The sequence below is a fragment of the Antechinus flavipes genome, chromosome 3 (genome assembly GCF_016432865.1).
Source record: "Antechinus flavipes isolate AdamAnt ecotype Samford, QLD, Australia chromosome 3, AdamAnt_v2, whole genome shotgun sequence".
NCBI classification, from domain to species: Eukaryota; Metazoa; Chordata; class Mammalia; order Dasyuromorphia; family Dasyuridae; genus Antechinus; species Antechinus flavipes.
The window spans coordinates 18,869,654-18,896,729 of NC_067400.1; the positions used below are offsets into that span (position 1 = coordinate 18,869,654).

The window sequence follows — 27,076 nt, forward strand, 5'->3', positions numbered from 1 at the left end:
TGGTTGCTCCGATGAAGAAGCCCCCACTAAGGAAGCACCCTCCATGGCCCCAGTTGTCCAAAGAGGGGGCTTGAGTTGCACAAAAGGGATGAGAAAGAAGGGTACGGACTGAATGGAAACCGTAGGAAAGAGCCAGGAAGAGGCAGGAGGACTGTGTGTGTGTGGGGGGAGGCAGGGAGGTGGAAAGTGTGGTGGAACCATCCCCATGCCCACCCTGGAGGGGAGAAGGAGAGATGGACGACTGTCCAGGGCTCCCTTAGTCCGCATCTCTCCTAAGATGTGCCCCGGGGCACTTTGGGAATCTCAGGCTGGCAATGGCTCTGTGGTGTCCCAGGTATGAGAATGACCATTTAACAGATGGAGAGACGGGGGTTCTGGCAGATGCATTGGCCGGTGATCAAGGCATGTCAGGGGGCACCCCTAATCCTCATTCTTCCCCTGTTTGTATTCCCCTCAATGGAACTTTGTAGACACTTGAGGAAATGTTTATTGATTGATCAGTAGATTGATTCATAAAAGCAGAGTCACTTATGATGAATTAATGTAAGATGGATGCAGAAGAAGGAATAAGGGGTTTGATTATGAGTAAGGATAATGGATAAGGAAATTTCAGGAAAAGGATTAGGAAAAAATGGCCATGTGGAAGGGATGGGGATGCAACCTGTACCTCAAGAGGAAGACTGATACTCATGATAGTAATCGCAAGGCTGGCATTTGTCTGCTGAGGTTTGTAGAACACTGTACCTGGGTGTCCTCAGTGATCCTCACCACAGGTGGGGATTATCCCCATTTTTCCAATGAAGACTTGCCTGTGGTAATACAGCCAAAAAGGGTCGGGTAGACTTTGTAGAGGCTGTCCCTGCTCCCTGAAGACAGGCCTTGCTAGGTGTCCTGTGTGATGGGTCCTGGTGGTCTGGGCAGCCATGAAACACACAGGCCCAAGGGCCCTCTTCCCTGTAATAGTGAGGGGCTAAGACGGGACAGGGGGCTGAGGATCCGCCGCCCTTGGGTTCTCCACCAACCTGCTGCTTTAAGGAGAAAGAGCCGAGCCCTCTCTGACTGGGAGAGGCCGTGGGCCCCCCCTGAGGGGTGCAAAGATTCTCCCTCAGGCGTTTGCTGTGCGGGCATGGGCTGAACGGGCACGTTGGAGGCTGGGTGATTCTCCGGGCCAGGGCAGGGAAGCCCCCGGCCCGAAGGTCTCTGGGAAGAGCCTGAGGGCCGGAGACGGCCAGCTTGGCCCTCACTGGTAGGATCTGGTCCTTCTCAGTCAGATGCCAGCGCCGGAGTGCTTTGCCAGGCACTGGGCGAAGCCCCCTTGAGGAGCTCCCAGGAGGGAGAGGTCAGTGGAGGGGAATCTTAGAAGGAGAGGAGAGTGGAGGGAAGGGAAGGGGATTCCTGCAGGTGGGATGAGGGGATCAAACAGTCCCCAAGGAAGCCAGAGAAGTCAGGAGGGAGAGATGGGCGGGCAGGGGAGGCTGGTTGTGAAGCTGGTGGGCCAGGAGGGCAGGGCTGCCCATGGCAGAGCGTGTGGAACCATTAGCCTCCTTTGCATTCAGATGCGATTTGCTTTGATCTGAAAAATTAATGCAGAACTGGGCTTCTCGAGGTGAAAGCAGAGCTTGCCGGGGAAGCTGAATATGCATGATGCTTTGTGCACAATGAAGCCTTGGGAGAAATATTGATTTGTATTTTTAAAATATCAGGAAAATAGCCTCCCGCCTCAATATTGATCAGAGCCTGGGAAGGAGGCGAGCCCCCCGCGCTTTGTTTCCCAGTCCGCGGGGAATGAGCCGCCATAATTCCGTGAGCGGTGACATCTGCTCGCGGGGGTTAATGGCAGGAATGATGATCCCGACAATGACCACAGCTCCTGTGCAGGCAGCAGTCCCCGCGCCAGGCGCCGTGCAGCGGCCCCCGTTCTTGCCGCCTCCGAGCTCCTCGGCAGCTCTGACCCAGCTCCAACGAAGCCAGGCCCCGTGGGTGCCCTTCCCTTGCGGGACCCGAGACTGGACTTGGCCCCTCGGCTTTTCCAGGCCATGGCGGGCCTGTTTCATCCGGCGCAGAAGCGGCGGCCCCCGGGCAGCCTTCCTGGGTTTCACTGATACCTTGCTTCCTGCGGGCTCATCGGTTTTGTTCTTCTCCTGAGCCCCTGGAAATCAAACCGTTAGGCTGTGGGTGACATTAATTTGCCTCTAGTTCCTTTACGGACTCAATCAGTCGATAGTTAAAGAGTGACCGCGGTGTGACTGGCCCGGTGCTGGGCGCGGTGGCGGTGAGAGAGATTACCGGGCTGTAGATCCGGTGGGACGGGGTCGACGCCCCCCCCCCCATGCTAAACCTTGGGGGTCTCCTTGGCCTCCGCAGCCCAGCAGCACGGGCCACCCTTGGGCCACATGTCTCCTGATCCTCAACAGAGCAAACCCATCAGGCCCCCCGCCGACCTCGGGGGACCGCCCAGCCCATCCCCATCTTACAGCTGAGGAAACTGAGGCAGACAGTGGAAGGGTCGCACACACTCCTTTTAGACTCCAAGTCTCTGGTTCGAGGACCCCCTCCTTTCGCCCCCTCCATTTTCCAGAACGGGAAACACCCGCGGTGAGACGACCACCCCCCCCCCCCCCCCCACCGGTGACCCACGCCAGGCTGTAAGGCAGCCCCTGGGTAGGTCGAGTTGGGCCTCCTGGGGGTTGGTTTTAGCCGCCATTGGGGGAGGGGGATAATCCCTCCTTGGCTGTGGTTTGCAGTTTCCTTCCCGGCTCCCTTTACAGATGAGGAAACTGAGGCAGGCTTGGGGAAGGGGCTTGCCCAGGCTCTCAGAGCACAGCGAGACAGTGTCCGAGGTGGGACTCGAGCTCGGGAAGATGCCCTGGGGGGCCTCCCCACCGCTCCTTAGTCTCCCTGTTCTCCCGCACCCCTGCAGCATTTACAGGGGAAGTGTCTCTCTCCCGGCTTCCAGCCTTCCGGCTCCCGAGGTCGGACCTAAGCTCCGGGGCCCACTTCTGAAGCCCCCACGCGTCCCCCCACTCCTCCCCAGGTGGTGGGCGGCCCGGGGCGTGGCCTCCAGCGATCACGTGGTTTCTGGATTTTGGCCAGTTTGCCACGCTCTTTGGTGTTAGCCTTCAATGCGCGGCAGTCACCCGTCAAAGCGCGGGCCCTCCTGGGCCTCTCATCTGCTCTTACCGCCCACCTTACGCAGGAGAAAACTGGGGCTGAGGGGGCCGAGGGCTCCGCCGGGCAGCTGGTCCTAGCGGGCGTGGGAGGAGCCTGGATCAGGGATCCGCGGGGCCTGGAGGAGCGGAGGCGCTTAGGGAAGACGCAGCTGGTGGCCCCTCGGGCCCAGGGGACGGGGCACCCCAACCTGGTCAGCCTCGGCGGTCTCCCACGGAGAATGGGAATAATCACAGCGCGCACCTCCCGGTGATCGGGAGGAAAGGATGCCGTCATTTACAGAGTGCCATATGGATGCCGCTTGTATTAACGTGCACCGCCAGCACGTGATTAGCAGCGCCATTGCTGCCTCGGTCACTTCGGGGTTCAGGGAGTGAGGTTCTCACACCAGGGCGGGGCTGTGGTGGAAAGCGTCAAAAAGGCACCCGCGAGGGAGAACGGCACGGGGGCGGGGAGAGAGGCACGGGGGCGGGGATTAGGGCTCGTGGGGGCGGGTAGAGCGGCACGGGGGCGGGGATTAGGGCTCGTGGGGGCGGGGAGAGCGGCACGGGGGCGGGGATTGGGGCACGTGGGGGCGGGGATTGGGGCACGTGGGGGCGGGGATTGGGGCGGGGATTGGGGCACGTGGGAGCAGAGGGGGCACACAGGCTGGGAGAGCGGCACGCCGGTCAGATGTACGGCACTTTTCAGGCTGGACGCTCCAGCACTAAATAGCAGAAAGCAGATCCTGTGGAGGGACTTTCTTGTGTGACCTTGGAAGTCAGCTGACTTCTCTTAAACTCAGTTTCCCCATCTGTAAAATGAGGATGTTAACTGTTTCATGAGGTTGTCACAGAGGTCAAATAAGATTTTTTATATCTAGATATACATTTAGATAAATTTAGTTATTTACAAGTCTTTCTACACTGTATGTCTACATCTAGTGCTTGCTGTTTTTGCCGCAGCTAGGATTTGAACCGGTTCCTTTGCCATCTGGGGCGTCCTTCTGCCTTGGAGCAGAGACCTCGTGGCAGCATATTTCAGACCGAATCGATGGACCAGGATTGTGGGAGTCGAGGGAAGGGTATTTTGTGATAATCAGATTGCTGCTTTTTAGGTAAAAATAGAATTTGGATCATTCCTATTCAGTCAGGTTTCAATTTGATCTTCCTAAAAATGAAATACTTGGAGAAAGAAATCTTTCACTTGACCTTTAAATGAGAAAATATACTTAGAAAATGAAACCATCAGGAGACCGAGGAGGATGGGGTCCGCTTGTCACCCAGTCACGGTGTGATCTTACATCTCTGTGGGTCCAATTTTCCCACCTATAAACCGAAGATAATTCTCCTCGGCAGGACCTTGAGGATTAAAGCCAGAAATTCTGAGTTCCTGGAATGGAAGCTACTTTATAATTTCATTTGAAAGGACTATGATTAGAATAGTTCTTATTAAACTCACCCCCAACAAAGAAAAATTTTAATGAAATTTCTCCCCAAAGGGGAGAGCTACGTGAATTATTAGAAAAGCTCTACCAATTTTGAGCTAAAATAATAAGCTGTAATAAAATGCCTTTTTTCATTTTTCACTTTTTTCCTTGATATTTTGCTCATCCGTGGCTTTTATTAGGTTGTTTGTGAGCAGTTGGCGGACATGTGGTGAAGTCACACCTCATTAATTGAATATAAATTTTTCTTGTTGTTACGGCGTCTCCTTCTTTGCAGTGATTTTATATCTAGAGAACTATTAGTTTATTAAAAAGTTTCGTCTTCTCTCGAGGTTTGCTGAGAGACCTACCTGTAGGATATGTATAGATATGCATTACAGAAGCAGAGCTATGAAGATGTTAAAATGACTTCAAATGTTCTTTGATTTTTCCCAGCATGCAAAGACATTGCATATCTTGAATTGTATTCTTTTAAAGAAAGAAATGCTGATTTTTGTTCATTTATAAATAAAGCACATTTACTAAAAGTGATTTTAATGAAAGAATTCTATATTCAGTATGAATCCTGACTCTGCCGCTCATTACTTGGGTGACCTTGAGCACGACCCTCGAATTCTCTGGAAATCCATTTTCTCATTTGTAAAATGAGGGGGTTGGCTTAGTTAGCCTCCGCGAGTTCTAGCTGGAAACCCACGGTGCTCCAATGACATTTAACATAAGCTGAATTCTGCTTTAAAATATAACAATCTCCCTGAACTGCCGGGGAAAGGAAGTATATAAATTAATAGCTGGTTAGGTGAGAATTGAGATGATTTGATCGGGTTCCATTTCTTGTTGGTCACTGCAATATGGACACTTTCTCCCTCCCTGTGACTGTGATAACAGATAAACTGTAACCCCTCCTTGCCTTTTGGTCCCATGGGACTGTTTCTTTTTTGTTATCTGGCTTTCCCATGAGTCCTCCCTGCACATCGGGTAGTCTCTTGACATTGCATGGACACCAGCAAAGCGCGTAATTCCATGAGTTATCTCTCGCTCTCTCTAAATGGCTAGCCCATAAGTATCCTAAATGGAAGTGCTCAATAAACACTGCTGGGTCAGCTGCCCTGGTCAATCCATTTAGGATAGTTATGGGCCAGCCGTTTGGGTCCTCGTGGCTGCGGGGCCTTTCTGGAATTATAGACCAGCCCATCCGAGTAAGAGCCGCTTAAGAGCATTGATGAAGAATCCTGCTCTCAGCCTACACTAGACACTTTGGGTTTTTTTTTTCAAATGGAAAAACAATCCATCACTTGGTGGCCAACTGTTCTTTGGCCAAGTTTGGTTTCCTAACTTCATTGAGCTGGTTTTCACATAAAGATGGGGCCCAAACTTCAGAACTTGTCCAGCTTGGCAGATCCTTATGTGCTACCAGATGAACCATTGAGAATACAAGGTGGCTTTCCTGCCTCAGTGATGTATCAGGACAGTTGTGGGATTTTATATATACACCCATCTATCTATATCTATCTCTATACACACACACATGCACGTACGTGCACACACACACATCTATCTATCTATCTATCTATCTATCTATCTATCTATCTATCTATCCCTTTATCTACTTATTCATCTATCCATCCATCTATCTATCATTTATCTATCTCTATTCCTTTATTCATCTATCTATCTATCTATTTACCTACCTATCTATTCATCTGTCTATCCATTGATCATTTATCTATCCATTCCTTTCTCTACTTATTCATCTATCCAGCCATCCATCTATCATTTATCATCTACCTACCTATCTATTCCTTTATCTATCTATCCATCCATCTATCTTTCTATCTATCTATCTATCTTTTGTATTTCTATCTACTTATCTCTGTATCGTCATACTGAGACTAATCTAACCTTACATGCAGTACCATCGTGGTACAGTTGCCAAACAATTCATGCCTTTGAACTCTGTAGTTTTTTTTTCCAGTTCTGGATAAGTAAAGTTGAATTTGTTTTAGTTTATAAGTCATTAAAACATATATTATTTGTGTAATTTTTTGATTTTCCTTCTCCATCATTTCCTTGCTTGAGAGCAGATTTTTTTTCTTTCCAAGTTCTTTACCTTTGTCTTTCCCAATATTTAGCATATAATAGGCGCCTAATAAAATGTATGCTGGTTGATTATTTATCCACATATCAGATTCTTGGCAATAGAAAATGCTTTACAAACACAGGTGTTGTTTATAGTGATTGAGGACACTGGGCAAATGCCCTCTCCCCTTGTTGGATTAAAAAAGTGAGACTCTGGTAGTTGAGTGAATGGCACAACAGACAGAAAATCCAGTTTCCAGATCAGTTTGTCTTCGCTTAGGTACTTCCTCCTTCCTTGAGTGTAGTGCAGGGTAAAGAAAGAAATTAAAGCAAGGATTTCATGTATGCATCTCTTGGAATAGCTGAAGCCATTTATTTGCAAATCGAGGCCTGAATCTGGGTGAGTGAAAGGGGCCCCTCAGAAGTGAATTCCTCCTCAGCTCACAGACAGCTGCTGGGCAGGTGCCAGAAGGGCCTTTGGGAATGAGGCTCACCAGATAGGGGGATCGGCTTTTCTGGGAAGCTCGGTCTTCTTGGAAGAGTGATTTTTGCTTGGAGAAATGCTTTGTCTCAAAGACAGGTGGGCGCTTCTTCCAGGAGGAAGCGTCATTGGGGAACAGCCGGTGGTGTTTTTTGGGTCTCGATCATGTGTGGTGAGTAGGTGCTGAGAAGAAAGAGAAATAAGGTCCTTGCCATGAAGGAGCTTGTGATGTAAGAGGAAAGATGGCATCCTGTGTACACGGCATGGTCCAGTCCAAAGGCCATTGTCAGTAGGGCAGCCCTTGTCTCTGGGGAACTCGGCTTTGGTGGTTTGCATCTATAAAGCCCGCTGTGCTTCCTGTAGATCCTAAGATCTGAGGACTGCTGTGATTCACGTTACAGACAGGGAAACTGCAGGCTCCCCCCTGCAGCAGAGGCAGGATTTGAATCCAGGTCCCCTGCCTCCCGAGCCAGTTCTCCCCCCTTCGGACGGACACAGGATTCCAGGCGGGCTGGTCAGCACCTTGTTGAGGAGCTCCTTCCAGACCCATCTCTGCCTGGGAGCTCTCCCTTTACCCTCCCCATCCCTGCTCTTGGTCCTGGAATCCTGGAGGGGTCGGCTCAAGCTTCCTGGTGGCAGCTGCGGGAGGGTGGGAGGTGAAAAGAAACTAGGGGGAGGGGCTTTGTGCTCAGGGCCAAGAAGGGAAGTCTGGGTGCTGGGATTGGCCTGGAAAGCCCTCCCACTGCGGAGCTGCAGAGATGGTGCAGTTGGTGACAGCCTCAGACAGGTGCTGCTGCGTACTGGTCCGTGGCCCGAGATGCCTGCTTGGAAGGAGGGCAGCGCTTCTGCCCAGGGGGTCTGTTCCACTTAGGAAACGTTCGGGCCTTAAAGGGAGAGCCGAGGAGCTGCAGTGCAGACCTCTCAGCGGGGCGAGGGGCGGCATGCCCTGTTTGGGGCTCAGGGGGTGTCTTGTTTGGGTTTTGTGGGTTCAAACTCTGAGGGGCTGGGTTAAACGGGGGCTTCTGCAAGGCTTGTCCGGTGACATTGTGGGGGCAGACCTAATGGCGAAAAATTCAGGACAAATAAAGATTGCTTCCTGCACAATAACTGCCTTATTCATTCATCCATGCATCCATGTATCCTTCCCTCCCTCCCTTCCTCTTTTTCCCTCTCTTCCTCTCTTCCTCCCTTCCTTCTTTCCTTCCTTCCTTTCTCCTTCCCTCCCTTCCTCCTTTTCTCCCTTCCTCTCTCCTTCCCTCCTTCCCTCCCTCCCTTCCTTCCTTCCTTCCTTCCTTCCTTTCTTCCTTCCTTGCTTCCTCTCTTCCTCCCTTCCTCTTTTCCTTCCTCCTTCCCTCCCTCTCTCTTTATTTTCCTCTCTCCTTCCCTCCTTCCCTCCCTCCTTCCCTTCCTTCCCTCCTTCCTTCCTTGCTTCCTCTCTTCCTCTTTTCCTTCCTCCCTCCCTCCCTCCATCTTTATTTCCCTCTCTCCTTTCCTTCCTCTCTCCCTCCCTCTTTGCTGGTTGTTTCTTTGTGTGCCCTCCTCAGTGACCAAAGGAACCACCGCCACATGAGGTCTCCTCCCTACCCCCTCTTCTCTCCTGGGAATGTGGTAGATGTTTAATAACCACACATCGCCTCATTGCTTTGTCCATTGTCCCGGCTAGAGACGTTATTGTAGAGACTCGGATGTCCTCGCTCCTTCCTCCTCATTTCCCTCAGTGTTGTCCTTGTGCATCCCTTTATACAAGGCTTCTGGGTTTCCCCTGAAGTCCATCCTTTCTTCCTGTACCCCTTGATCCATGGGCACCTACTTTTTTACTGTCAGAAAAAGCGCTGCTCTCAATCTTTCTTGGGACCTTTGCCTTTGACCTCCTTGTCTCCATGAATTTTCAAGGCAGGGCTGACTTGCATAATCTCAGCGGGTGAGGTGAGGTGATGCTGCTGGTGCTAATGAGAGGGGCGTTTAATTAAGCGGAAAGGCTTTTTCCGGAGTCATCAGGATGGCCAACAGCGGCCTGAAGTCTGACACCTGGGTTTGTTACCAGGCAGGAGAGCTCCCTGCCTCAGGCCCTCACAGGGCAGCAAATTTCAGATCTCACCAAGTCCCCTGAAAGAGTTCCATCTGAATGTCTCCTGGAAGATGTCTGTCCGAATGTCTCCTGAAAGATGTCTGTCCAGATATCCTCTGAAAGATGTCTGTTCGAATATCCCCTGAAAGATGTCTGGTCTCCTAAAAGTTGTCCGTCCAAATGTCCCCTGAAAGATGTCTGTCCAAATGTCCCCTGAAAGATGTCCATCCAAATGTCCCCTGAAAGATGTCTATCCAGATATCCTCTAAAAGATGTCTGTTTGACTATCCCTTAAAAGATGTCTGGTCGACTATCCCCTGAAAGATACCTATCCGAATGTCCCCTGAAAGATGTCCATCTGAATATCTCCTGAAAGATGTCTGTCCAGATATCCTCTGAAAGATATCTGTTTGACTATCCCCTGAAAGATGCCTATCTGAATGTCCCCTGAAAGATGTCTGTCCGAATGTCCCCTGAAAGTTATCCATCCAAATGTCCCCTGAAAGATGTCCGTCCGACTGTCCCCTGAAAGATGTCCATCCGAATGTCTCCTGAAAGATGTCCGTCCGAATGTCCCTTAGAAAGTCAGGGGATCTCCCTGTCCCTTCAGCTTTGGGACGGTAGAAATGAGCCACGGGCAGGGCTGGTATCCTCGGAGGCTTGACTGTGTGGTGGGCTCCGCGTGAGACAGGGCAAAGGCGAGATCTGTTCGACCAGTTGGGACTTTAGAAAACTGCCCTGTCCTAGAATAGTGGGGCTATTCCATGGAAGCCAGGAATTAGGCTAGCTACAGTGTCCTTTATGGAAACATCATTTCTCTGGCAAAATCAAATGTAACTTGGCTGATTTAACCTTCAGTCCAGCCCACTCCAAGCTCAAGCAGCTGTACGACTGACGGAATTACTTCAGTGATGGCCGGCATAGAGTGAAGAAGAGAAGTGGGAGTTTGTCAGAGGTGACTGAAGACAAGGAAGACTCAGAAGGAAGAAGAAAAAATTACTTCTATGAATGGCAGGGAGGGGGGAGGGCATTCCAGGCCCAAGGGATGGGGCCCTGAAGATGGGGAGAACTCTTGGGAAATGATGGTGTGCTTTAGGGAAACAAGAGTCACATGGGAAAGGGAGAATGTCAGCTCATTTGTGAGGCTGGGGACAGAAAGCTGAGCTACACAAAGGAAGGGGCGAGCAGGCAGGGGGGTGGGGGGAGAGGGCAAGCAAACTGAATAGAACGGGGGGAGGTGATGGGGCTGCTTGGGGGCCCAGGCAGACTGGCCCGAGCGCTGAAATTCATTGTGTCTCCATCACGTCGGTGCATGGGGTGATGTTTGGAGAAGAGTGTTTGGGCAGCTGTGTGCGGGGGGTGGAGGCTGGGAGGCCCTTGGACAGCCGGGTCGTGCTCACTTGTGCCCTGTTCCACCGTCAGTCCCCGGGGGCCTCTTGCGTGCCGGGCGTTGGCCCCCCAGAGGGGCGATGGCGGCCCACGACCCAAGCCCCAGTCCGCCATCTTTCTACTTCACAAATGTAAGGGTCACTTGGGCGGGAAATAGAGCAAAGCAAGGACAGAAAACACATCTGAGCTATTTCCCTGTCCCTCTCCCTCTCTCATGTGTTACGGTGCATTTCATTCCAAGGAGGATTGATGACTTTTAAAGAGAGAAAATCCTTCCTCCTCCCTTGGATGAGCGGCGGCGAGCCGGCGGGGCTGCGAGGAGGGGCCCGGGTTGGCCAGCCCTTCTGCCCTTCCCCAGTTCTTGGCAGCGCTCTCCTGGTTCGTTCCCTGTGTGCCCCAACCGCTTCCCTGATCTGTCACGCCTGATGGAGTATTTGCATTTTAATGGGAATCTAAACCTCGGCCTCTGCCTTCCTGAGATAGCTCCTGCTCTCTCTCAGGGATGCTGGAGGTCACCCAGACCTAAATTGATCAGAGTGCTCCGTCCTGGGGGTGACAGGGAGGGGACCGCGCCAAGAAACTTAGAAGGAAGAAGCAGTGGGTTTGCAAGCGGGGCATCGCCGGCCTGGCCTCCTGGTCTGCAGCCCCCGGACGGCGTCGGTTATTTGGGGGAGGATCGGGCCGCTCCATCAGACGACATCTAAAATTAATATGGGGGCGGGTTCCGGGCTTATCTTTGGGGTCTCACTTTGTGTTCCAGTTGCTTATCTGTGGATGGAGAAACTGAGGCACCCTGAAGTTCCGAGTCTCCCTTCCCACCCCCCCTTTTTGGGTGTCATCACTACCCCATCCATTGCCCCTCATACTTCTCCACAGAAAAAAAGCCCTTTCTTACAACAAATAAGACAGCAAAACTTCCCTGTGGCTGTGTTAGAAATGGCATTTACCCCCACAATCCGTGACCTCCCTGCCAAGAGCTGGGGCACGTGCCCCTTTATCAGAAGTCTCATCCGGCTGGCGCGAAAGCAGCCGGGTCTCAGTGGGACGCACTCCTCAGTGGGGACCCTCCTTCAGGAGACCGGATTCCAAGGGTTTGGGGAGCTCAGCTAGAGCCCCCAGAACAGGGCCAGGAAACCCAGAACGGGGGCTTAGATCTCCTGGGCAGGGCCCATTCAGGACAGGGCCAGGAAACCCGGAATGGGGGCTTAGACCTCCTGGGCAGCTTCTTTCTGGCCTGGCGGCTGCCTCACATTCATGAAACCCTGCGCCATAAAGCAGACAGTGATGCGTCCCTTTGTTCCCCAGGACCAGCCCTGCCCTTGCTGTGTTCCCTGACTTGGGTTCTGGGCGTTTCGAGCAAGTCCAGATGCTGCTTTTTGGGGAGGACTTTGCCTTGGACAGTGCTCCCACTGGGCTGAGTGTTTGTCTGTGGGGCTGAGGGAGTGACAGAGAGGAAGCCCTTCGTGGACGCTCCTTCCCTCTGGGCCAGCCTTCGGCTCGAGCCTGGACAAGATGAGCAGGAGCTGCCGGGGGCTCAAGGGGAAGACAAGTGTTTTGCAGCAGAAGTTGCCAGCTGCTCTCCCAAAGTGGAAAGAAGTTCCTGGCTGTAAACCATGCTGAGGAGGAAGATTTATAACAGCATCCCGCGCCAGGGCAGCCGCGGATCCAGGAGGGCCGAGACTGGGGCCTTTTGTTAGTGTCCAGGGAGGGGGAAGGGGAAGAAGTGGCTTCCTTCAGCAGTCTTTCCCCCACAAAATAGCTGTTTTTTAATCCAGGCTCAGTGGAATCAAAGAGTCTGAGCTGAAGTCGGATAAGTGCAAGCCCCTCGACTGACAGATAAGAGAATTGAGGTCAGGAGAGGGGAGCCTTAGCCAAGAGCCCAGGGTGCCGTGACCGAGCCAGCCGTGTTCCCCAGTGCCCCATCTCCTTGGAGAGGACTATAAAAGGTTGTAATAGGGATTACTCTTTAAAAACAAATATGTTGCCACATAGTAATAAGAACAATAAGGATGATAGTGAGCATTTGCTGTGTGCCCGGACACCGTGAAAGGTGCTCTGCAAATGTCATCTCATTTGATCCTTACGACAACTCTGGGAGGTCAGTTTTACAGGTGGGAGAGCCGAGGCAAATCCAAGTGAAGTGACTTGTCCAGAACTACGTGGCTAATATCTGGGGTTGGACTTGAATTTGGATCTTTCTGACTCCAGGCCTGATAGTCTATTCACAGTGTGTATTGGATCTGTAGCAGAAGGAACATATTTTAATTTAATTTAATTTAATTTTATTTTTGGTCATTACTCTATTTTTTTTTTTTAAAGATTTTTATTTTCAAAATATGCATAGGTTTCAAAAAGTTTTTTTTGGGGGAAAAAACGGTTTTTGCAAAACCCTGTGTAAGGAGGATATTTTAAAAATAACAGAAGTGAAACTGTTTATCCTTTTGTTATTTATTTATTTATTTATTTTTTTACCAAAAGAAAACCCTTAGTTTGCACAGTAGAAAGAAGGCTGAATTCAGAGTTCCCTTGGTCCGGCCATTCATCTGTAGGACCTTGCCAATCATTTCAGAGCAAGAATTTGAGAACTGGAGGAGAATCCTCAGTGGTCACCAAACTGACCTTACCTCTCCGAGCCTCAATTTCCCCATCTGTAAAATGAAAGGAGTCGAACCAGATGGCTTCCAAAGTCCACCTCCAAAGCTGTGATTATATGAATGAATATTGACTCAGGCAACAATGGATTAGTAAAATTTATCTTAGCACTTTGCAGACTTTAGAGTCTTATGTGAAGGTTATTAATTATTCATTATTATTATTTCTAATCTATGAAACATCAGTCCAAGTGCAAAGATAGAGAACTTTGTGTGTGTGTGTAAATATTTCAGAATCAAATGTCTAAATAATCTTTCTTCTGTCTGTAGAATGTCTTATTAGATGGGCAACGCCCCTTCTGGTCCACAAACTACATGGAGACACGCAGTGTCCCTATTAGCACAGTGTATGGAGTAAACATTTGAATTGACTCAAACCAGTTTTTCTGGTAATATTTTTTTCTTCTCTTCCTTTCATGGGGGAGAGCTCATGAGTCGGGATTTTTGCAGGGTTCTCCCCCTTTTGATAAAGTTGCATGAATTGATCTCTGTTGATATTTGTATCACTAGTGATGATCACTAGCTTATCTCTCTCTCTCTGTCTCTCTCTCTCTCTCTCTCTCTCACACACACACACTCACACTCATACAAATACATCATCTTTGTATGTAACCATTTGCATGTTGTTTCCTCCATTAGACTGTGGGCTTCTCCAGGGCAAAAACTGCCTGTTCCTTTCTCTGTATCTGACGCACTTAGCACAGTGCCTGGCACACAGTAGGCTCTTGGTCGGGCCTGGGGGGGCTGATTATAAATGGCAGAAAGCAAATGATCTGCAGAAAGAGCCATTGGTTTTAGGCTGGAGAGGTTTTAGAGAGACCTGGAAATGAACATTTTTATGTGTGGTTTCTAATCATTCGTAAACATGTAGCTCTCCATGCTAATGAAGGAGAGCTGGAAAACGGCCATGAGCATGTCTGAGACTCTCACTGGTGCGTTAAGCAGCTGGGGCCCCACACAGATCCCTGGGCCCTCCATGGAGACCCTCCTCACGTGCACCGAATCGTTGACCGTTGCTCTTTGGCCGTCCATCAGTTCTGCCTCCCTTTAAGTAGCCATTGTCTCCTGGGGAGCAGCATTGAAGGTCTGCCTGAAATCAAGGGGAGCTCGGTCCACAGTGTTCCCCTCATCCCTATAGTCATCCTGTCCAAGGAGGTCAGGGTGGCGCGGCCTGAGCTTGAGGAAGCCGGGCAGGCTCTGGGGCTCTGGAAGCTCCCCGGAGCCGGGGTCAGGCTCCTTGGCCCAGAGTGTGCAGGTCCCCTGCCTTCCCTGAGTGAGAAGGGGACATTGGCCCTTCTGCAGGGGGCTGGCGCCTTGTAATATCGCTGATGGCATCTTGGGAGGATGGGTCCTTCTAGTCTGGCTCCCTGGATTTCCTCAAGGGCAGCAGCTCGGGGCTCCCCTCTTCCTCTAGGCCACCAGCCCCTGCAGGGGCCTTTGGGTTCTGTCGTTAAGGCCATTCTCCTTTGCTTCGCTCAGTGAGGATCCCTGTAGTTACCATCCCTGTCCCCTCATGCCCCAGGGGGGCCCTCCCTTCCCTCTGTAGGGGCCGGAGGACGGGGCTGGGCCTTGGAGCGGCTGCCTTCCTGGTGTCACCTGCGTGCTTATTACCTGTCACCTGCCTTGCCTCCATCTTCAGTACATAGAAGGGGAGAATCAAAGTGATTCAAAGGGTAATCTCTACATCCACATCATTTTCTTCAGAAAAATTCCATTTTTCCTCCTCATTGAAATTGTTTCCCTTCATTGTCTTCAGCATGGTATTCTTTTTTTGTTTCGTTTTTTCTGGTGATACATGTATATTAACTTTTTGAAATACACATTTCTTTATGAATCATGCTGAGAGAGAAAAATCAGAACAAAAGGGAAAAAGCCACAGGAGAGGGGAAAAAAAAACAGAAAAAAGAAGTGAGCCCAGCATATGTTGATTTATATTCAGTCTCCATAGTTCTCTCTGGATGCAGATGGCATTTTCTATCCAAACTTCATTGGGATTGCCTTCGCTCACTGAACCGCTGAGAAGAACCAAGACTTTCGTAGCTGATCGTTGCACAATTTTACTGTTTCTGCGTACTATGTATTCCTAGTTCTGCTACAGAGCAGTATTCTTTTTTTAATTATTAAAGCTTTTGCTTTTAAAACAGATGCATAGATAATTTTTAACGTCCACCCTCGCCAAACCTTGTGTTCCACATTTTCTCCCTCCTTCCCCCCACCCTTCCCCTAGATGTCAGGTAATCCATTATAGGTTAAACACAGGCAATTCTTCCATATGTACTTTCACAATGATCACAGCATGGAATCCTTGGGCCGGTCCTGACCTGACTTCTCCTGAAGGGGCTACCTCTGTGATGCTTACCCAGGACTACCTGCTCTGAACTCTTTGAAATCTGCTTTTCAAAGTACGCATTTCCCAAGTCATCCGGGCTGGGCTGTGGGTCTGGGTGCCCGCCGCTGGCCTAGCGGGTCGTGTTTGCCGAGTGGTCAGTCTGCCAACACTTATTAAGTGCTTCCTGTGTGCCAGGCACGGGGTCGAACCCTGGGAAGATGAAGAGCCTGGCTGGGGACGAGCTGACATTTGCTGTGCAGGGAAGGCCTTGCATGCCGGCTGGAGGCCCTTGGATGGTGCTCCGGGAGCTCTGGCTGCCAAGGAACATTTTATTTCTTTAACCCCTTCTCTATCTCCGGCTAGTTCTGCCTCTGGCCAGGGCAGAGAATGGAGAGAGAAAGCACTCGGATGGATAGAGGCAGCTGTGAGGGGACGTTATTCCTTCGTGTTATTTAAAAAATAAATTTCTGAACCGTCCTTCCCAGGAGCAGCTGCACGTTTCTGTGCTCTTATTCCCCATTGCTGCCAGACCTAGAAGTGTGTGTGTGTGTGTGTGTGTGTGTGTGTGTGTGTGTGTGTGTGTGTGTGACAGAGACACACACAGAATGAGACAGACTGATACAGACACACACACAATTGTTTCCCTTCATTGTCTTCAGCATGTGTTCTGTGACACACACACACACACACACACAAAGGCACACACAGATAGATACTCACAGAGAAAGACACAGTGACAGAGACAGACTGAAACACACACAGATAAATACTCATACGGGGAAAGACACACAGAGATAGATAGTCACAGAGAAAGAGACAGTGACAGAGACAGACCGAAACACACACAGATAAATACTCATACAGGGAAAGACACACAGAGATAGAGACTCACAGAGAAAGAGACAATGACAGAGACAGATTGAAACACACACAGACAGATACACAGGGAAAGACACACAGAGATAGAGACTCACAGAGAAAGAGACAGTGACAGAGACAGACCGAAACACACACAGACAGATACTCACACAGGGAAAGACACACGGAGATAGATACTCACAGAGAAAGAGACAGTGACAGAGACAGACCGAAACACACAGACAGATACTCACACAGGGAAAGACACACGGAGATAGAGACTCACAGAGAAAGAGACAGTGACAGAGACAGACCGAAACACACACAGACAGATACTCACACAGGGAAAGACACACGGAGATAGATACTCACAGAGAAAGAGACAGTGACAGAGACAGACCGAAACACACACAGACAGATACTCACACAGGGAAAGACACACAGAGATAGATAGTCACAGAGAAAGAGACAGTGACAGAGACAGACCGAAACACACACAGATAAATACTCATACAGGGAAAGACACACGGAGATAGAGACTCACAGAGAAAGAGACAATGACAGAGACAGACTGAAACACACACAGATAGATACTCACACAGGGAAAGACACACGGAGATAGATACTCACAGAGAAAGAGACAGTGACAGAGACAGACTGAAACACACACAGACAGATACTCACACAGGGAAAGACACACGGAGATAGATACTCACAGAGAAAGAGACAGTGACAGAGACAGACCGAAACACACACAGACAGATACTCACACAGGGAAAGACACACAGAGATAGATAGTCACAGAGAAAGAGACAGTGACAGAGAAAGACCGAAACACACACAGATAAATACTCATACAGGGAAAGACACACGGAGATAGAGACTCACAGAGAAAGAGACAATGACAGAGACAGAGTGAAACACACACAGATAGATACTCACACAGGGAAAGACACACGGAGATAGATACTCACAGAGAAAGAGACAGTGACAGAGACAGACTGAAACACACACAGACAGATACTCACACAGGGAAAGACACACGGAGATAGATACTCACAGAGAAAGAGACAGTGACAGAGACAGACTGAAACACACACAGACAGATACTCACACAGGGAAAGACACACGGAGATAGATACTCACAGAGAAAGAGACAGTGACAGGGACAGACCGAAACACACACAGACAGATACTCACACAGGGAAAGACACACGGAGATAGATACTCACAGAGAAAGAGACAGTGACAGAGACAGACCGAAACACACACAGATAAATACTCATACAGGGAAAGACACACGAGATAGAGACTCACAGAGAAAGAGACAGTGACAGAGACAGACCGAAACACACACAGACAGATACTCACACAGGGAAAGACACACGGAGATAGATACTCACAGAGAAAGAGACAGTGACAGAGACAGACCGAAACACACACAGACAGATACTCACACAGGGAAAGACACACACAGATAGATACTCACAGAGAAAGAGACAGTGACAGAGACAGACCGAAACACACACAGACAGATACTCACACAGGGAAAGACACACGGAGATAGATACTCACAGAGAAAGAGACAGTGATAGAGACACAGAAAAGAGACAGATACACTCACAGGGAAAGACACAGTGACAGAGACAGACCGAAACACACACAGATAAATACTCATACAGGGAAAGACACACGGAGATAGAGACTCACAGAGAAAGAGACAGTGACAGAGACAGACCGAAACACACACAGACAGATACTCACACAGGGAAAGACACACGGAGATAGATACTCACAGAGAAAGAGACAGTGACAGAGAAAGACCGAAACACACACAGATAAATACTCATACAGGGAAAGACACACAGAGATAGATACTCACAGAGAAAGAGACAGTGACAGAGACAGACCGAAACACACATAGACAGATACTCACACAGGGAAAGACACACGGAGATAGATACTCACAGAGAAAGAGACAGTGACAGAGACAGACCGAAACACACACAGATAGATATACTCACATAGGGAAAGACACACAGATAGATACTCACAGAGAAAGACACAGTGACAGAGACAGACCGAAACACACATAGACAGATACTCACACAGGGAAAGACACACAGATAGATACTCACAGAGAAAGAGACAGTGACAGAGACAGACCGAAACACACATAGACAGATACTCACACAGGGAAAGACACACGGAGATAGATACTCACAGAGAAAGAGACAGTGACAGAGACAGACTGAAACACACATAGACAGATACTCACACAGGGAAAGACACACGGAGATAGATACTCACAGAGAAAGAGACAGTGACAGAGACAGACCGAAACACACATAGACAGATACTCACACAGGGAAAGACACACGGAGATAGAGACTCACAGAGAAAGAGACAGTGACAGAGACAGACCGAAACACACATAGACAGATACTCACACAGGGAAAGACACACGGAGATAGATACTCACAGAGAAAGAGACAGTGACAGAGACAGACCGAAACACACACAGACAGATACTCACACAGGGAAAGACACACAGAGATAGAGACTCACAGAGAAAGAGACAGTGACAGAGACAGACCGAAACACACACAGACAGATACTCACACAGGGAAAGACACACGGAGATAGATACTCACAGAGAAAGAGACAGTGACAGAGACAGACCGAAACACACACAGACAGATACTCACACAGGGAAAAACACACGGAGATAGATACTCACAGAGAAAGAGACAGTGACAGAGACAGACCGAAACACACACAGACAGATACTCACACAGGGAAAGACACACAGATAGATACTCACAGAGAAAGAGACAGTGACAGAGACAGACCGAAACACACACAGACAGATACTCACACAGGGAAAGACACGAGACAATGACAGAGACAGACTGAAACACACACAGACAGATACTCACACAGGGAAAGACACACGGAGATAGATACTCACAGAGAAAGAGACAGTGACAGAGACAGACCGAAACACACACAGACAGATACTCACACAGGGAAAGACACACGGAGATAGATACTCACAGAGAAAGAGACAGTGACAGAGACAGACTGAAACACACACAGACAGATACTCAGGGAAAGACACACAGAGATAGATACTCACAGAGAAAGAGACAGTGATAGAGACACAGAAAAGAGACAGATACACTCACAGGGAAAGACACAGTGACAGAGAAAGAGACAGACTGATACAGACACACACACACACACAACTGTTTCTCTTCATTGCCTTTAGCATGTGTTCTATGACACACACACAAAAAGGCACACAGAGATAAATACTCACACAGAGAAAGAGACAGAGTGATAGACAGACAGAAACACACACACAGACAGATACACACTCATGGAGAAAGGCACACAGAGAATGACAGACACACAGAAAGACAAAAAGACAGACAGATACTCGCAGAGAAACAGAGACACAGAAAAGAGACAGATACACTCACAAAGGGAAAGACACACACACTGACAGAGAAAGAGACAGACTGACAGACACATAGACACGCACACACACAGACTTTTTATAGAGCCAGAAACTGGACTTTTTTTTTTTAAACCTTTGTTTTTAGACAAAATATGGAAACTCAGCTTGTAAAAGGTCAAGGTTTCTTCTATCTAATGAGGTCCTTTTACAATTCCGACAGCTTGGGCCCAGACACTGATAGCTCTGGGTTTAGTCTTCCCAACACACAGCGTTTTCTAGCCCTGGCAGTGCTGAGGAGCCGGCCATGCTTCCTCCGGCGGTTTTGCTCGTGGCTGCTGGCAACATGATGGGGACCCGCCTCGAGGGCCTCTGGTGGGTGGCGTCGCAGTCATTGGGCACAGGTCAGAGGCCTCTCCTTAGAGCTGCCAGGGATGTGGCAGTGTAATGTAAGCCAGGCTGTGCACCCCCCCCCCCCCCACTCCATGGACCGTCTAAGAAAACCATCCCAGCCCTTAACGGGAAAAGTTATTTTGGGTTCCCTTTTCCTGGGGGCTACGTTTAGAGCCGGCCCATCTGCTCTGACAGCCAGAAAAATATTTATTGAACACTTAGCACGTGCCTGGCACCCAGTAGGGGCTCTCTAAGTATTGTAGTTGTTACCTCCTAGGGAGGATCAGAGGAGACAGTTTGCTTAGCAGAGTGCCCGGCACCCAGTAGGTGCCCCATAAATGCAGGTTCCATCCCGCCTGCTCGGACGCTCTTTCTCGGGGCCCTGCTGGCTCAGAGCTGCTTGTCCCTAACAGCAGTATGGATGCTCGTGGGCCGCCTGAGCTTGCCCCCGCACATGTGGCCTCTTAGCGCTCCTGAGCCCCAGCGGGCCCTCGCAGAGGCAACCTGCCCCTTCCGGAGCTTGGGGGCCTGCTTCCACCCTCCTCTCTCCTGGCTGATTCCCCTCCTTCCTCCCCGGCTCCTGTCGGGGCCCCCTCCCCTGGGAAGCGCTCCTTCACCCCCTTTTGACCCCCAGAAGACGAGGTCTCTGCCCCCCAGGTTTCCTGTGCTGACTGAAGCTGGTTTCCAAGCTCTGTTCTGACTGACTGGTGGCCCACTGAGGGCCGGCTCCCTCTCCCCTGCACCTCCCGCAGCCTGGGGCTCTGCCCACCGCCAGCCTTGAACAAGCTTTGGTTGAGTTGATTTCTTAGACAATGGAAGATGATGGCGCCTCTAATCCCCACGTTGGAGAGGCAGCGGGAGCGCCAGGTGGGCAGGGCCGAGCCCTTTGCACGCGCAGAAACAGGCGTTGGGGGGGCCAGAGAAAGCCCCGCAGGTTTGCGTTTTTCTCGGGAGAAATGAGTTGGGATAAAGCATAAACCCCGAGGTTAGGCGCTAACTGCCGAGAGACGCTGGGACAGAGAGGGCCGGGGCGTCATGGCGGTGCTTCCCCTGCTGCGCCCCAGGCCATGAATCACACGCACGGCCGCGTGTGTTACAGTAATAAAGGCGGTGACTCTGCTCCCCAAAGGGGAATTTCTGCTTTCCTTAGTAGCTGTCTTTGGGGAAGATGGGGGAAGCTTTTGGAGAATATGTTCCATAAATCAGGCGCGGGCTCCTCCCACTAAGGGATCACTAACTGGCGGGTCACACTGACTGGCCCAGCCTCCCCCGGGGGCGCTTGGGGTGTCTGCTGTGGCCCAAGGGCGGGACTTCCGTCCCTGCCCCCGCCATGTGCCCGGTGCCTGCTGTGGGAGTGGGTCCCCCAAGCTCCCTGGGGCCTTCCGGAACAGGGGACCCCGAGTGCCCATGAGCTTCACCTCCTTGTGCCCAGGAAGCTCCCCAGGACTGAGCCCAGGACCCCTTCTCCTCGCCCTCCCACCCTCCCCTGCCCGAGGGGCAGCCTGTCCTGCACAAGAAAAGGCTCCCGGCCAGGAGACGTTGGCATCCCAGCTGGTGGCTGAGGGAGGGGGCATCCTTCCAAAGCCTCGTCCTCCACTTCCAGGGGACCTTGAAGGCCACTGGGTGCTTCTACAGGGCCAGGGCAGTTGTGTGGGCTGGGAGGTGGGCCTGGCACATAGTGGGCACTTCTACAGGGCCAGAGCAGTTGTGTGGGCTGGGAGGTGGGCCTGGCACATAGTGGGCACTTCTACAGGGCCAGAGCAGTTGTGTGGGCTGGGAGGTGGGCCTGGCACATAGTGGGCGCTTCTACAGGGCCAGGGCAGTTGTGTGGGCTGGGAGGTGGGCCTGGCACATAGTGGGCACTTCTACAGGGCCGGGGCAGTTGTGTGGGCTGGGAGGTGGGCCTGGCACATAGTGGGCACTTCCACAGGGCCGGGGCAGTTGTGTGGGCTGGGAGGTGGGCCTGGCACATAGTGGGCACTTCCACAGGGCCAGAGCAGTTGTGTGGGCTGGGAGGTGGGCCTGGCACATAGTGGGCACTTCTACAGGGCCAGAGCAGTTGTGTGGGCTGGGAGGTGGGCCTGGCACATAGTGGGCACTTCTACAGGGCCAGAGCAGTTGTGTGGGCTGGGAGGTGGGCCTGGCACATAGTGGGCACTTCTACAGGGCCAGAGCAGTTGTGTGGGCTGGGAGGTGGCCTGGCACATAGTGGGCACTTCTACAGGGCCGGGGCAGTTGTGTGGGCTGGGAGGTGGGCCTGGCACATAGTGGGCACTTCTACAGGGCCAGAGCAGTTGTGTGGGCTGGGAGGTGGGCCTGGCACATAGTGGGCGCCTCTACAGGGCCGGGGCAGTTGTGTGGGCTGGGAGGTGGGCCTGGCACATAGTGGGCACTTCCACAGGGCCGGGGCAGTTATGTGGGCTGAGAGGTGGGCCTGGCACATAGTGGGTGCTTCTCAAGGCCGGGGCAGTTGTGTGGGCTGGGAGGTGGGCCTGGCACATAGTGGGCACTTCTACAGGGCCAGAGCAGTTGTGTGGGCTGGGAGGTGGGCCTGGCACATAGTGGGCGCCTCTACAGGGCCGGGGCAGTTGTGTGGGCTGGGAGGTGGGCCTGGCACATAGTGGGCACTTCCACAGGGCCGGGGCAGTTGTGTGGGCTGGGAGGTGGGCCTGGCACATAGTGGGCGCCTCTACAGGGCCAGAGGAGTTGTGTGGGCTGGGAGGTGGGCCTGGCACATAGTGGGCGCCTCTACAGGGCCGGGGCAGTTGTGTGGGCTGGGAGGTGGGCCTGGCACATAGTGGGCGCCTCTACAGGGCCGGGGCAGTTGTGTGGGCTGGGAGGTGGGCCGAGACAGACCGAAACACACACAGATAGATATACTCACATAGGGAAAGACACACGGAGATAGATACTCACAGAGAAAGAGACAGTGACAGAGACAGACTGAAACACACACAGATAAATACTCACACAGGGAAAGACACACAGATAGATACTCACAGAGAAAGAGACAGTGACAGAGACAGACCGAAACATACACAGACAGATACTCACACAGGGAAAGACACACGGAGATAGATACTCACAGAGAAAGAGACAGTGACAGAGACAGACTGAAACACACACAGACAGATACTCACACAGGGAAAGACACACAGAGATAGATATTCACAGAGAAAGAGACAGTGACAGAGACAGACTGAAACACACACAGACAGATACTCACACAGGGAAAGACACACGGAGATAGATACTCACAGAGAAAGAGACAGTGACAGAGACAGACTGAAACACACACAGACAGATACTCACACAGGGAAAGACACACAGAGATAGATACTCACAGAGAAAGAGACAGTGACAGAGACAGACCGAAACACACACAGACAGATACTCACACAGGGAAAGACACACGGAGATAGATACTCACAGAGAAAGAGACAGTGACAGAGACAGACTGAAACACACACAGACAGATACTCACACAGGGAAAGACACACGGAGATAGATACTCACAGAGAAAGAGACAGTGACAGAGACAGACTGAAACACACACAGATAAATACTCACACAGGGAAAGACACACAGAGATAGATACTCACAGAGAAAGAGCCAGTGACAGAGAAAGACCGAAACACACACAGACAGATACTCACACAGGGAAAGACACACACAGATAGATACTCACAGAGAAAGAGACAGTGACAGAGACAGACCGAAACACACACAGATAAATACTTACTCACACAGGGAAAGACACACGGAGATAGAGACTCACAGAGAAAGAGACAGTGACAGAGACAGACCGAAACACACACAGACAGATACTCACACAGGGAAAGACACACGGAGATAGATACTCACAGAGAAAGAGACAGTGACAGAGACAGACCGAAACACACACAGACAGATACTCACACAGGGAAAGACACACGGAGATAGATACTCACAGAGAAAGAGACAGTGACAGAGACAGACCGAAACACACACAGACAGATACTCACACAGGGAAAGACACACGGAGATAGATACTCACAGAGAAAGAGACAGTGACAGAGACAGACCAAAACACACACAGACAGATACTCACACAGGGAAAGACACACAGAGATAGAGACTCACAGAGAAAGAGACAGTGACAGAGACAGACCGAAACATACACAGACAGATACTCACACAGGGAAAGACACACGGAGATAGAGACTCACAGAGAAAGAGACAGTGACAGAGACAGACCGAAACATACACAGACAGATACTCACACAGGGAAAGACACACGGAGATAGATACTCACAGAGAAAGAGACAGTGACAGAGACAGACTGAAACACACACAGACAGATACTCACACAGGGAAAGACACACGGAGATAGATACTCACAGAGAAAGAGACAGTGACAGAGACAGACCGAAACACACACAGATAGATATACTCACATAGGGAAAGACACACGGAGATAGATACTCACAGAGAAAGAGACAGTGACAGAGACAGACTGAAACACACACAGATAAATACTCACACAGGGAAAGACACACAGATAGATACTCACAGAGAAAGAGACAGTGACAGAGACAGACCGAAACATACACAGACAGATACTCACACAGGGAAAGACACACGGAGATAGATACTCACAGAGAAAGAGACAGTGACAGAGACAGACCGAAACACACACAGACAGATACTCACACAGGGAAAGACACACGGAGATAGAGACTCACAGAGAAAGAGACAGTGACAGAGACAGACCGAAACATACACAGACAGATACTCACACAGGGAAAGACACACGGAGATAGATACTCACAGAGAAAGAGACAGTGACAGAGACAGACTGAAACACACACAGACAGATACTCACACAGGGAAAGACACACAGAGATAGATACTCACAGAGAAAGAGACAGTGACAGAGACAGACTGAAACACACACAGATAAATACTCACACAGGGAAAGACACAGAGATAGATACTCACAGAGAAAGAGCCAGTGACAGAGAAAGACCGAAACACACACAGACAGATACTCACACAGGGAAAGACACACACAGATAGATACTCACAGAGAAAGAGACAGTGACAGAGACAGACCGAAACACACACAGATAAATACTTACTCACACAGGGAAAGACACACGGAGATAGATACTCACAGAGAAAGAGACAGTGATAGAGACACAGAAAAGAGACAGATACACTCACAGGGAAAGACAGAGTGACAGAGAAAGAGACAGACTAATACAGACACACACACACAACTGTTTCTCTTCATTGCCTTTAGCATGTGTTCTATGACACACACACACAAAAAGGAACACAGAGATAAATACTCACACAGAGAAAGAGACAGAGTGATAGACAGACAGAAACACACACACAGACAGATACACACTCATGGAGAAAGGCACACAGAGAATGACAGACACACAGAAAGACAAAAAGACAGATAGACAGATACTCGCAGAGAAACAGAGACACAGAAAAGAGACAGATACACTCACAAAGGGAAAGACACACACACTGACAGAGAAAGAGACAGACTGACAGACACATAGACACGCACACACACAGACTTTTTATAGAGCCAGAAACTGGACTTTTTTTTTTTTAAACCTTTGTTTTTAGACAAAATATGGAAACTCAGCTTGTAAAAGGTCAAGGTTTCTTCTATCTAATGAGGTCCTTTTACAATTCCGACAGCTTGGGCCCAGACACTGATAGCTCTGGGTTTAGTCTTCCCAACACGCAGCGTTTTCTAGCCCTGGCAGTGCTGAGGAGCCGGCCATGCTTCCTCCGGCGGTTTTGCTCGTGGCTGCTGGCAACATGATGGGGACCCGCCTCGAGGGCCTCTGGTGGGTGGCATCGCAGTCATTGGGCACAGGTCAGAGGCCTCTCCTTAGAGCTGCCCGGGATGTGGCAGTGTAATGTAAGCCAGGCTGTGCACCCCCCCCACCCCCCCCACTCCATGGACCGTCTAAGAAAACCATCCCAGCCCTTAACGGGAAAAGTTATTGGGTTCCCTTTTCCTGGGGGCTACGTTTAAAGCCGGCCCATCTGCTCTGACAGCCAGAAAAATATTTATTGAACACTTAGCACGTGCCTGGCACCCAGTAGGGGCTCTCTAAGTATTGTAGTTGTTACCTCCTAGGGAGGATCAGAGGAGACAGTTTGCTTAGCAGAGTGCCCGGCACCCAGTAGGTGCCCCATAAATGCAGGTTCCATCCCGCCTGCTCGGACGCTCTTTCTCGGGGCCCTGCTGGCTCAGAGCTGCTTGTCCCTAACAGCAGTATGGATGCTCGTGGGCCGCCTGAGCTTGCCCCCGCACATGTGGCCTCTTAGCGCTCCTGAGCCCCAGCGGGCCCTCGCGGATGCAGCCTGCCCCTCCCGGAGCTTGGGGGCTGCTTCCACCCTCCTCTCTCCTGGCTGATTCCCCTCCTTCCTCCCCGGCTCCTGTCGGGGCCCCCTCCCCTGGGAAGCGCTCCTTCACCCCCTTTTGCCCCCCAGAAGACGAGGTCTCTGCCCCCCAGGTTTCCTGTGCTGACTGAAGCTGGTTTCCAAGCTCTGTTCTGACTGACTGGTGGCCCCCTGAGGGCCGGCTCCCTCTCCCCTGCACCTCCCGCAGCCCGGGGCTCTGCCCACCGCCAGCCTTGAACAGCCTTGGTTGAGTTGATTTCTTAGACAATGGAAGATGATGGCGCCTCTAATCCCCACGTTGGGGAGGCAGCGGGAGCGCCAGGTGGGCAGGGCCGAGCCCTTTGCACGCTCAGAAACAGG

At 50.8% G+C, this 27,076-nt stretch overlaps 1 protein-coding gene across 1 annotated transcript in view; it reads left to right on the top strand.

Annotated features, from left to right (window-relative positions):
• Positions 1 to 27,076, top strand: part of PPM1L (protein phosphatase, Mg2+/Mn2+ dependent 1L) — a 237,035-nt gene that overhangs the window by 57,313 nt on the left and 152,646 nt on the right. The gene's annotated exons all lie outside the window — the stretch shown is intronic.